The sequence below is a fragment of the Apium graveolens genome, chromosome 9, assembly GCF_009905375.1.
Source record: "Apium graveolens cultivar Ventura chromosome 9, ASM990537v1, whole genome shotgun sequence".
Taxonomy (NCBI): Eukaryota; Viridiplantae; Streptophyta; class Magnoliopsida; order Apiales; family Apiaceae; genus Apium; species Apium graveolens.
This window is the reverse complement of record NC_133655.1, coordinates 99,001,443-99,014,650: the sequence shown is the minus strand read 5'-3', so window position 1 is coordinate 99,014,650 and position 13,208 is coordinate 99,001,443. Positions and strand designations below refer to the sequence as shown.

Sequence of the window (13,208 nt, the reverse complement as noted above, 5' to 3'; positions counted from 1 at the left end):
TAAGTGGTTAATTAAGTAGTTAATTATAGTTAATATTTAATCAACAATTTTAAGTGTTATTATCTTAACATTGAGAAGTAGTCATACATTGGTGAGTGAGTTAAATTAGACAATAAATTAGTCTGAGTCTCTGAGGGAACGAACTAGAAAGTATTCTATATTACTTGCGAACGCGTATACTTGCGTGAATATTAGTGCGTGATTTCGCCCTAACAAGTTTTTGGCGCCGCTGCCGGGGACTCGGCGTATTTGTTTAGTTTATGTACTTACCATCATTGGTCATTAGGACTCAGTGATTAGGACGTAGTAGTTAATTACTCTTTTCGGTTATGTTTCAGGTACTTTAGCAAGCGTTTATGCAAACTCGTTCTCGTGCTCGCAAGAGGACCTTAGATATAGCTGAGGAGAAAGACGAAGTTCTTGATACTCCGGAGAAGTTAGATTTTGAGGATTCGGATTCAGGAACTGAGCAGAAAGAACCAGTAAACATGGGAGATCGTATTGTTCAAGCTGATCTAGCTCTTATGGATTTTTCTCGGCCTAAAATTGATGACATTCAGTCAAGCATCCTTCATCCGGCTATTCAAGCTAACACCTTTGAAATCAAGCCGGGCACTATTCAGATAGTGCAGAATTCTGTTTCTTTTGGAGGAGCGGCAACTGAAGACCCCAACATGCACATAAGGAATTTTGTCGAGATCTGCAGCACTTTTAAGTATAATGGCGTGACTGATGAGGCTATCAAGTTGAGGCTTTTCCCATTCTCACTGAGGGATAAAGCTAAAGACTGGTTACATTCTGAACCAGCTGGGTCAATCACTACGTGGCAAGATCTTGCGCAAAAGTTTCTGGTGAAGTTTTATCCAATGGCAAAGACTGCTGCTATGAGGAGTGCTCTTACTCAGTTTGCGCAGCAACCTACAGAATCTATGTGCGAGGCGTGGGAACGCTACAAGGAAATGTTGAGAAAATGTCCACATCATGGAATGCCGGATTGGATGGTAATCACTGGTTTTTATAATGGTTTGGGGGCCCAATCTCGGCCCATGCTCGATGCAGCAGCTGGAGGCGCCTTATGGGCTAAAAGCTATACCGAGGCGTACAATCTTATCGAGACGATGGCTGCAAATGAGCATCAGAACCCAACTCAGAGAATGACATCAGGCAAGGTAGCAGGTATTCTGGAAGTTGATACAGCCACCGCTATTGCAGCCCAGCTCCAAGCGCTATCAATGAAGGTTGATTCTTTGGCTACGTATGGAGTTAATCAAATAACTATGGTTTGTGAGCTTTGTGCAGGTTCTCATGCTACGGATCAGTGTTCTCTTGTCAACGAATATGTTCAGTATGTGAATAATTATCAGCGACAACAGCAGCCTGTGCCAGCGACCTATCATCCTAACAACAGAAATCATCCAAATTTCAGCTGGGGGAATAATCAGAATGCTATTCAGCCACCATATCACCAAGGAGTGAGTAAACAGTTTAACCCACCTGGATTCCAGCAACCACAGCAGTATGCTACAAGGCAATCATATCCTCAACAGGGAAGTGCAGCTGCACCTACTAGTGCTGATTTTGAGGAACTTAAGCTGTTGTGCAAGAGTCAGGCGGTTTCTATCAAGACCTTGGAAAATCAAATCGGTCAATTAGCCAATGCAGTGCTCAATCGTCAACCTGGCACTCTTCCCAGTGACACGGAAGTACCAGGCAGGAAGGAAGCTAAAGAGCAAGTCAAGGCTATTACCTTAAGGTCTGGAAAAGTAGCTGATGCTGAAAAGGCAAAAGAAGTCGAAGCTGAAGTTAGAGATGAAGAATTTAAGCAAAAGGAGAAAGCGGCGGAACCAAGGAAGACTACTGTTGAACACACTCTGCCTGAGGCTAATACAGGGGAGAAACAGATCTATCCTCCACCACCTTTTCCTAAGAGATTGCAGCAACAAAAGCTGGATAGACAGTTCGGGAAGTTTCTGGAGGTGTTCAAGAAACTTCACATCAATATACCTTTCGCTGAGGCTCTGGAACAAATGCCTAGTTATGCGAAGTTTATGAAGACTATTCTTTCAAGGATGGTGAAACTGGATGACCTTGAAACCGTTGCTCTCACGGAAGAATGCAGCGCTGTTCTGCAGCAAAAGTTACCACCAAAACTGAAAGATCCAGGAAGCTTCACCATTCCTTGCACCATTGGCAATCTAACTTTTGACAAGTGCCTTTGTGATTTGGGAGCAAGCATTAATCTGATGCCCTTGTCGATCTTTAAAAAGCTGGATCTGCCTGATCCAAAACCCACATACATGTCGCTACAATTGGCTGACCGTTCCATTACTTACCCAAGGGGCATAGTTGAGGATGTGCTTGTCAAGGTGGATAAGCTCTTCTTTCCTGCAGATTTTGTTATTCTGGATTTTGAGGAAGATAAGAAGATTCCCATAATCTTGGGGAGGCCTTTCTTGGCTACTGGCCATACCTTGATAGATGTGCAAAAAGGGGAACTTACTATGCGGGTCCAAGATCAGGATATGACCTTCAACGTATTCAAGACAATGAAATTCCCTACAGAAGATGAGGAGTGCTTAAAATTGGATGTGATTGATTCTGCGGTTACTTCGGAACTCGATCACATGCTAATGTCTGATGCATTGGAAAAGGCCTTAGTGGGGGAATTTGACAGTGATGATGAAGATAGCAACGATCAATTACAATATCTGAACGCTTCTCCATGGAAGCGAAAGCTCGACATACCATTTGAATCTCTTGGTACTTCTGACCTTAAGAATGCTGAAGGGAAGCTCAAACCATCAATAGAGGAAGCACCTACCTTGGAGCTTAAACCATTACCTGAACACTTGAGGTATGCTTTTTTAGGTGATTCATCTACGTTACCTGTTATTATTTTAGCTGACCTTTCAGGTAGTGAGGAAGATAAGCTCTTAAGGATTTTGAGAGAATTCAAATCGGCTATAGGATGGACCATAGCAGACATCAAGGGGATAAGTCTTTCATATTGTATGCATAAAATTCTGCTAGAGGAAGGAAGTAAGCCAACTGTGGAACAGCAACGAAGACTGAATCCCATCATGAAGGAGGTGGTGAAGAAAGAAATTCTGAAATGGCTAGATGCAGGCATCATTTATCCTATTTCTGATAGCTCGTGGGTGAGCCCTGTACAATGTGTTCCTAAGAAAGGAGGTATCACTGTGGTCGCAAATGAAAAGAATGAGCTCATCCCTACTCGAACAGTTACAAGATGGAGAGTATGCATGGATTATAGGAAATTGAACAAAGCCACAAGAAAGGATCACTTCCCTCTCCCATTCATTGATCAAATGCTTGACAGATTGGCGGGACATGAGTATTTTTATCTTCTGGATGGTTATTCCGGGTATAATCAGATTTGTATTGCACCAGAGGATCAGGAAAAGACTACCTTCACTTGTCCATTTGGCACATTTACTTTTCGTAGAGTTTCGTTTGGGTTATGTGGCACCCCGGCCACCTTTCAGAGATGTATGATGGCTATATTCTCTGACATGATTGGAAATAACGTCGAAGTGTTCATGGATGACTTCTCCGTCTTTGGACACTCATATGATGAATGTTTAGATAATCTGCGCACCGTACTCAAAAGATGCGTGGAAACTAATTTGGTGCTTAATTGGGAGAAATGTCAGTTCATGGTGCGTGAAGGCATTATCCTTGGGCATAAGGTCTCTAGCAAAGGTCTGGAGGTGGACAAGGCCAAGGTGGGAGTCATTGAAAATCTTCCCCCACCTAATTCGGTGAAAGGAATCCGTAGTTTTCTCGGTCATGCGGGTTTTTATCGGCGATTCATCAAGGACTTTTCAAAGATATCTAAGCCGTTGTGCAATTTACTTGAGAAAGATGTGCCTTTTAAATTTGATGATGAATGTTTGGCAGCATTCGAGACTCTCAAGGAGAGTTTGATCACGGCACCAGTTATTACAGCACCAGATTGGACAAAACCGTTTGAGATGATGTGTGATGCGAGTGATTATGCGGTAGGTGCAGTTCTGGGACAGCACAAGAAAAATCTCTTCCATGTGGTCTACTATGCGAGTAAGACTTTAAATGGGGCCCAATTAAACTACACCACTACTGAGAAGGAGCTTTTGGCTATAGTCTTTGGCTTTGAGAAATTTCGATCTTATCTGCTTGGTACGAAAGTGACAGTATTCACTGATCATGCAGCTATTCGCTATCTGGTTTCTAAGAAGGATTCGAAGCCGAGACTCATTCATTGGGTGCTTTTACTTCAAGAATTTGAGTTAGAGATCAAAGATAGAAAAGGTACTGAGAATCAAGTAGCTGACCATCTCTCTAGGTTGGAGAATCCCGATTCTACTTCACAAGATAGGACGTTAATCAATGAATCTTTTCCGGATGAGCAGTTGTTTGCAATTCAGGAGGAAGAACCATGGTTTGCAGATATTGTAAACTATCTTGTCAGCAATATAATGCCTCCTAATTTGACATCCGCTCAAAAGAAGAAGTTTCTGCATGAGGTGAAGTGGTATATGTGGGATGAACCATATTTGTTTAGACAGGGAGCTGACCAGATCATCAGGAGATGTATCCCATTCTGTGAGACGGAGGGGATATTACGAGACTGCCATTCCACGGTTTATGGTGGACACTATGGAGGTGAGAAGACGGCAGCTCGTATTCTGCAAGCAGGTTTTTTCTGGCCTACTTTGTTCAAGGATGCTCATCAGTTTGTTTTAAGGTGTGATCGTTGCCAAAGAGTGGGAAATTTGTCAAGGAAGGATGAGATGCCATTAAATGTGATGCTTGAAGTCGAGGTCTTTGATGTATGGGGAATCGATTTCATGGGGCCTTTTATATCATCTTGCAATAATCAGTACATCTTGCTGGCAGTCGATTATGTCTCAAAATGGGTCGAAGTAAAAGCTTTACCGACAAATGATGCAAAGGCAGTGCTAAATTTTCTTCATAAGCAAATTTTCACAAGGTTTGGAACACCTCGGGTAATCATAAGTGATGAAGGATCGCATTTTTGCAACCGTAAGTTCACTTCTATGATGCAGCATTATAATGTGAATCATCGAGTAGCTACCGCCTATCATCCGCAAACAAATGGTCAAGCGGAAGTGTCTAACAGAGAGATAAAGCGCATTCTAGAGAAGGTTGTTTGTCCGTCAAGGAAGGATTGGTCTTTAAAGCTCGATGAAGCTGTTTGGGCTTACAGAACAGCATACAAAACTCCACTTGGGATGTCACCATTTCAGTTGGTGTACGGTAAGGGATGTCATCTACCGGCGGAGCTTGAGCATAAGGCCTACTGGGCATTGAAGAAATTGAACCTGGATTTAGATGCAGCTGGTAAGAAAAGAATGCTTCAGCTTAATGAACTTGATGAATTTCGACTTCAAGCGTACAAGAATAACAAAATGTATAAGGAAAAGGTGAAGAGGTGGCACGATAGGAAGCTACATCCTAAGTTATTTGTGCCAGGGCAACAAGTTCTGTTATTCAACTCTCGGCTCCGACTTTTTCCTGGGAAGTTGAAATCAAGGTGGTCTGGACCTTTTATTGTCAAAACTGTGTTTCCACATGGAGCGGTGGAAATTTTTGAGAATGATTCGGACCAAACATTCAAGGTTAACGGTCAGCGGTTGAAACACTACTATGGGGACATGGCAAACCGAGAGGTGGTTCGTGCCATGTTGTTGACTACGTGAGAAAGGTACGGAACGTCAAGCTAATGACGAAAAAGAAGCGCTGCGTGGGAGGCAACCCATGAATTGTTGTTACAGGAACCCTTAGAAGTTAATAACCTATCCAAAAACACAAAAAAAATCAGAAAACAGGGGCTGAAAAAGACCCTCTGCGCGCCCGCGCAGCTATGCTGAGTGGCCGCGCAGCTTGCTGCGCGCCCGCGCAGAAATGCTGAGCGGCCGCGCAGGGGTCGAGTTCCAGAAAATTTTTTACAGTTCAGAAAAAAAAAAACACACAAAAACCCATCACAGCCCATAAACCCACGAATTCTTTTCCCATTACCCCATGATTTTATCCCTCAACCCCACTCCTAATCTAATTTAACCTACTCCATACACCTATCCCACATATCTCCCACAAACTTCCTACACTTAAACCCTCTCATAAACATCAAAAATCAGTTCTTACACACTTTTGTTCACAAATCAATGGCACCCAAGAGAGCACGCACTATTGACAGCAGCAGCACAGTTCCTACTGCTGATTCATCAAGGGGTACTGCTGCAAGGCCTTGGTTAACTGACAGAGCCGCGGAGGAGGAGTACACTAGGCTGTTGGGGAAGCTGATTCTGAAGGAGAGGGGGTTTTTACCATCAGGGAGGGATGGTGAGTTGTTGCCCATGATTGCAGAGAAGGGGTGGATAGCTTTTTGTGAGTCACCCGAAGCAGTACCGATGAGTGTTGTTCGCGAGTTCTACGCGAACGCGAAGGCTGAAAAGAATGGGTTTTCTGTAGTTCGTGGGCTGACGGTTGATTATCATCCTGCGGCGATTCTCCGTGTGATTGGACAGCGAGAGAGGAAGCCCGAGGAGGAGAACTGGAATGAAAAGACTGCTGAGGACTTTGACTTGGATTTGATTTGTGCGACTCTCTGTCGACCGGGCACAGTTTGGAACCGCAGTCCAGCCAATAATGAGTATCGTCACTTTCCGGCGATCGCCATGAACAGGTATGCCCGTGCATGGAATGCATTTATATGTGCTAATATTTTGCCTTCTTCACATGCACACGAGGTCACAGTTGATAGAGCACAGTTGTTGTGGGGAATTCTGAATGAGGAATACTATGTGGACCTTGGTGAGTTTATCTACCAAGGAATTCTGAAGTTTTTGAGGGGAGCAAAGCATATTAACATCCCTTATGCATCCACGGTTACAAAGCTATGCCGAGCAGTAGGAGTGAACTGGCCGGCTCATGAGCAGTTGCAGTTGCCAGCAGCTCCGATAGATTCTGGCACTCTGAATGGGATGCAGGAGTGGACCGGTGGTGAGCCTGAGGAGCATGGGCTGGGTTATCGTCTTCCAGGAGGGCGTCCAGCACGAGGTGCTACTATGGCCAGGCCAGGGCATGGTGAGGCTAGTTCTTCGAGAGCTCAGGAGGGTGCTGGGATGGGTGATGCCCAGTATAGGAGGCTTTCACGGCGGATGGATGCCATGTATGAGACGCAGAGCAGGTTTGCTCAGGAGCTCACTCTTGCGTTAGGGACTACTTTTCGAGGCCTTGGAGCTGATATCCAGTGGCCAGTTTATGGTGAGGACTCTGCATACCCGCCGCCTGATACTCCACCCACTGAGGGTGATGATGATGATGACTCCGAGTAGGTATACCCTGTGTTCCTTTCTACTACCTTCACTGGGGACAGTGAAGATTTTAAGTTTGGTGGTGGTAGTTAAGGAATATTTTGTGTGTGTCATATAGCTGCATATTCATGATAGTTAGTTCATATAGTTGCATAATTTTTACCATATAGTTTTTTTTTATATATAGCTTTATTTGTTTGTCATATCATATAACTCATGCATATACCATGATCCCTTTTGCAATGATTTATCGACTGAATTGTGATATTGATGCGAGTGTAGTGATAGCATTAAAGTGATATTAAGTTGTGTAGGTTGATATGCATGCTAGAAGCACTTGTATTGTCACTAAGTCTTAGAGAATGCTTAAGGACTAGATTGTTGTTATGATCTGATTATTTTCGAGGATAATCTATTTATTATGCTTAGAATTTGATAATAGGTTTTTAGTGGTAAAGGCATGAAAAAGAAAAAAAAATGGAGTAAAAATGGAATTTGTTGCTAGTTGTGGCTAGGCGTCAAATGGCTAGTAGCCGGCTCGCATGTTATGTGAGTAGTCTAGGGTTGAGCAAGATGGAGCGAAACGCACTTGCTCAGAGAAAAAAAAAATTTGCATAATTGATCAAGAGTGGGCTCTTTGGTATTCGAGTTATTAAGTTCTTAGGGGACTTTGTGCCTAGTGACCTAAGGCTTTTAGAGTCTGGGATCCGCTAACCTAACGCTCGTTACATGGATACCAATGTATAAGTCTTTTGTGGACCTCACTCATTGCACGGTCAAATAAGCATTTGAGTTGTAAATAAAAAGCACGATTCCGTAGTAAGCTCCAGAGTTCTTGTAGTGTTGTATATCACTTTGTGCCTAGAATTTTTATTCTTTGTATAATCGTAGGATTGCCTTGAGGATAGTCTAGTCATAGTAATTGGTCTAGTTCCAAAGCATATCTGTTAAGCATTTGCACACACCACGTTTCTGGCGGTATGTCCGTTTGTATGAGTTTATTGATCTTTAGTGTCTAACTGCATTCGTTGAGATGTGGCAATTTGGTTGGTTAATTGTAGTAAGGGGGATCGTTGCATTTTCATATAGATTGCATTCATGCATATTTTTATTTGTTTTTGAGTCTGTGACGCTTGAGGACAAGCATCGATTTAAGTTTGGGGGTGTGATAAGTGGCATTTTATACCACTTAGAACGTCTTAAAATGGCTTAAATTGGTGTCTTGAAATCAAGTATTTTGTGTATTTGATGCGTTTTTCTAGTGTTTATGCATTTCAGGGTATTAGTTGCATTTCGGAGGAGGAATCATCAAGAATAAGCCTTGGCATGTGTTCACCATTGCGAGAGGAAAAGAACGGGCAGATTACGGCGAAGAAATGGAGCAAACATGGAATTTTTCCAGAAGGATCCTGCGCGCCCGCGCAGCAATGCTGAGCGGCCGCGCAGCAGCCTTGCACGCCCGTGCAGAAATGCTGAGCGGCCGCGCAGGGTCAGGGAAAAAGATATATTATTTTAGACTTCTACTTCTATTTGGCTTCCAACTTCTATGTAATCTGAGTTTTATGGGACTATTATATAGGTATATTTGAGACGTTTTCATAGAGTAGTAAGAGGAGATTATGTTTTAGATTGTATTTTGCGCAAGAAGCGAAGGAGATAAGGAAGAAGACCGATTTAGCACACAGCAACGAAGAGGAAGCATATATTCTTGTGATTCTTGTTTCGTTGTAACGTTGGATGCTAGTTTTCTTGCTTTGACTTATTTACTCTTGTGACGTACTCTGTTTTAATATAATCAGTTTAGTTATTATTTTCTTGTGTTTGTTTATCATGATTTCATATGAACCCATGATGGCGATAAGTTTTATTATGGGCTAATCGTGATCATGGGGTTGCAACGGATTTATTATGGAATTCTTTAGTTAATTGTTTAATACTTTAGTATGTGATGATTGCATGATATCTAGTATTGGTTGTGCGTATTCGTCTTATGTGCGTCGCGAACATATAAGATAGGGTGTTAATCTCTTGTGAAGCGATGGTGGATCTTGAGATTTAGAACTTGCCATGCTAGCATAGGTTCATGTACGTTGTGCATGATTAGTGGGTAACTCTAACAGTTTTATTTGCCCTATGTAATCAAAAAGGAATAACTTGTGCTTAAATCGTTGTGTTGTCAATTTCTGTAGACATATAGGAACTCAACATAATTGATGACTATTCAACTTCTATCTTAATTGTGGATGTTTGGTAGAATGGTATTAGTACAATGAAAGTTGGCTTTTATCAGTTTCGTGTTATTCGATTAATATCATCACTGTCACATGCTAAAGGTAATAACTATGGCTATAGAAGGAAGTAATAATGAAGTTGTGATCTCATGAGTGTTTTATTATTGATAAATTGAAGTGTTAGTTAAGTGGTTAATTAAGTAGTTAATTATAGTTAATATTTAATCAACAATTTTAAGTGTTATTATCTTAACATTGAGAAGTAGTCATACATTGGTGAGTGAGTTAAATTAGACAATAAATTAGTCTGAGTCTCTGAGGGAACGAACTAGAAAGTACTCTATATTACTTGCGAACGCGTATACTTGCGTGAATATTAGTGCGTGATTTTGCCCTAACAGAAACCTCGCTATCAACCGTATCCTTCTTAACTGTAGAATACATAAAAAGATTCGCAAGAGTGAGCTAACTAGCTCAGCAAGTCATATTATCAATAACTGAGGTTAAACAATAATAAACGAGGTGATTCAAAAGAATCAAGTTTCTTGTTAAACAACCAATAGAATTGGATATTCATTTTAAGTTTTTAAAACCAAGGTTAGGCTGTTGATCAGTCACGCACTAACCCCGAGCAAAGCACACAGCATTGCTCTAACTACTGGATCCAAGGCACACATTGGCCTAACTTGACCATTGATATGGTCTGACCACGAATCTGGTCCACACAAAGAAAACTATCTAATTCTAAAACAGTTCAATATGATAAACAATAGAATTCAATAAAACCATATCATAATCAATAACAATAAAACATTTGTATAAGAGCATGGTAAAAATTCATGGTTACCGAAAGGGTATGTCAAAGTACATAAAAGAAGTGGCCTCCAGCTGGTAGGATAATCGGGTATTAGATGAATAGTATTTTTACAAGGTTTTAGTACTTTGATATCACTGGGTATGGTTGAGTATAAAAGTTTTTGTATGTTTATAAAATTTTGTTCCAGTGTTTGGTATAGGATGGTTATATATTTGTGGGGTAGTATCGTATTTGTGTGGTTTATTATCTGGTATATCAACAAGAAATGGTTCACAAAGAATAAGGCTTGAGGCTCAAAGATTAAATAATGTGGCTCCGGTTCAAGGCTGAAGGATTCAAAGTGCTTACAGTGTAAAATAGAGCTATTTTGAAATATTTACTTTATATCTCGAGAAAGGTTTAGAAATACTTGCCTTATCATAATTGAATTCAACTTTACTTGTACTCGTCTAACGACTTTATTCAACAACCACTCATCTGCTTCTCCTATGCCTCGCTTCTATCCTCTGATCACTTGCTGTATCTTCTACATGTCAATTCTATTTTCTGATCACTTGCTTCCCTTTCTTACGCCTTGCTTACTCTGCTAGGCATTATAAATATCTATTAATATTTAACTCATACGATTCTATTTGACATACACTTCTATCTACCCTTCGTTTCACCCAAATCCGATTAACGGATCGAAATATACGCTATAAACAAGTAACCACCGAACATATAGACCGACAGTCAACCAAAAAGTCACATATAGCACATAACACGTCAAATAATCAATGACATATCATTTTAAAAGAAGTCTCGGGTTATAAACAGGCTTTCAGGTATTCAAAATGATTTTTAAAACATTTTTCGGAATTAAAACGGGTCGTTGGATCAATTTCAAAGTAATAAACAGGGTTCGGTTGGCCACATCTGGCTTCAAAACAATTCTATAATAATTATCGAGCCTTAGAAATAATTTAAAATAATATTTTAAAGCTCGAAACTATTTTTCGGAATTTTTAAATCATTTATAAATAATTAAATCTAATTAAATAATTAATTATAATTGATTAATAATTAATTAAATCAATTAATCAATTAATTTTCGAATTAATTGACCAATTAATCAATTAAATATTAACTGAAATTAATTAACTAATTAATTTAGATTTATTTTTGAATTAAAAATAATTTTTGAAATTAAAATAATGATTTTTGGAATTAAAATAACCATTTTCGGATTTTTCTGAAATAAAAAACAATTTTGAAAATAATTTATAAAAGAAATCCAAATTTTAAAAGAATTCAAAACAGGAATCCAAAATTTGTAAAATTCTGGAAACTTCAGGTACTAACTTGCAAAAATGCCAAAAATAACTTTGATTTGGGAATAATCTGGATCAAAACCGGGTTTTTAATAAAAAGAAACGGGTCAGGAACCGGGTCGCCGGGTCGGGATGAACCGCCGGACGAACCCAGAACCCGGTGACCCTTCCCGGATTCCAGTGACCTCAATCGGGGTCGAAAACAACCTTGTTTGATCTATTTTTCAATGCAAAATCAGTCTAAGCACTTCCAGAAACCTAACCATTCAACAATCTGTCCACAACAATCATTCAATCAAATTTTCGGCCAAAAGCCGGCCAAAACACGAAGAACTCCGGCGAGAACTTCGGCGAGAACTTCAAACAACAACTCCGTTCAATCTAGAAATCGTCTGATAACATGCTATATATGATTAGATTGCAAATTTCAAGGGGAACAAAACCCACCTTTAGAACTTCTGATAATCCCTAAATCAGAAACCCCCAATTTTAATCAAGAACATTCAAACGAATATAAACCCTAATTATACAATTCAAGAATCAAACCCTAATTTGAACATGTTATTGAACTCCAAATTTGAAGTATAATATACCAAAATGATCAGGAAAACAAGCTCTACAACATACAATCATCAAATCATTCAAACAACCATCCGTACAAAAATTTATAATTTAAATACCAAAAAATTCGAATATAAATAATTAAATAGAAAATCATATGATGTTTCTAGGTTGAAATTGATGGAAGATTTGGATTCTAGATTTCAGTAGCTTCGTTTTGAGTATATGTGCGCCAAAATCAGATATCAATAACGCCTCCGAATTTGTGTTTGATTACGAAGAACAAAATAGAATTATAGTATTTTCTCTGTAAAAACTCTGTAAATATTGTTTGCAAATGATTTCCGGTACAAAATAAAATACGGTAGAGGCTATTTATAATTACGGGAAATTAGTATCCCGTTGGATCATTCCGGATATAAAACGGTACGTTTATTTATAAAAACTGATCCAATCGGTACCGGTTTTCGAGATAATCATCCAAATCAGTATAATTTGTACTGCGGTCTTGGTCTCAGCGCCTGGTTACACGTATTACGAGGTGATAATTGTAATAGTTTAATAAAAAGCTCCCGTTTATCGAAAATACGAGTTTTATTGATTTACCGAAACGAATATTGTATCGAAAATGTTGCGCCGGGACCCGCGCAGGATAAACCGTACGCCGGATCGAAAAAGTTGAAACACGGAAAATGCTCAGAATATTGCAATTATGTTAGGAAGGAGTTCTCGGAAGAGTTTCGGGTTCCAGAAATGTAACAACGGATGACGTCGGTTGGTTCCCGTTTTTATAAAAAGAGGTTTTAAATACCTGGAAAAAGATTTTATAAAATTCATATGATTCCTATAAATTCATAGATCAACATAAAAATAATTAGGAAGATATGATAATTATCTATATTTTATTTTAGACATATAAAAATTAAAATACTCAATTAATAATATTTTT

At 39.7% G+C, this 13,208-nt stretch overlaps 1 non-coding gene across 1 annotated transcript; it reads right to left on the bottom strand.

The window, feature by feature from the left end:
• Positions 1–881: 881 nt before the first annotated feature.
• LOC141687751 (small nucleolar RNA R71) lies at positions 882–988 on the bottom strand. The gene has a single exon (XR_012561235.1). It is a non-coding gene; the product is annotated as a small nucleolar RNA R71 (small nucleolar RNA).
• Between the last annotated feature and the right edge of the window lie 12,220 nt (positions 989–13,208).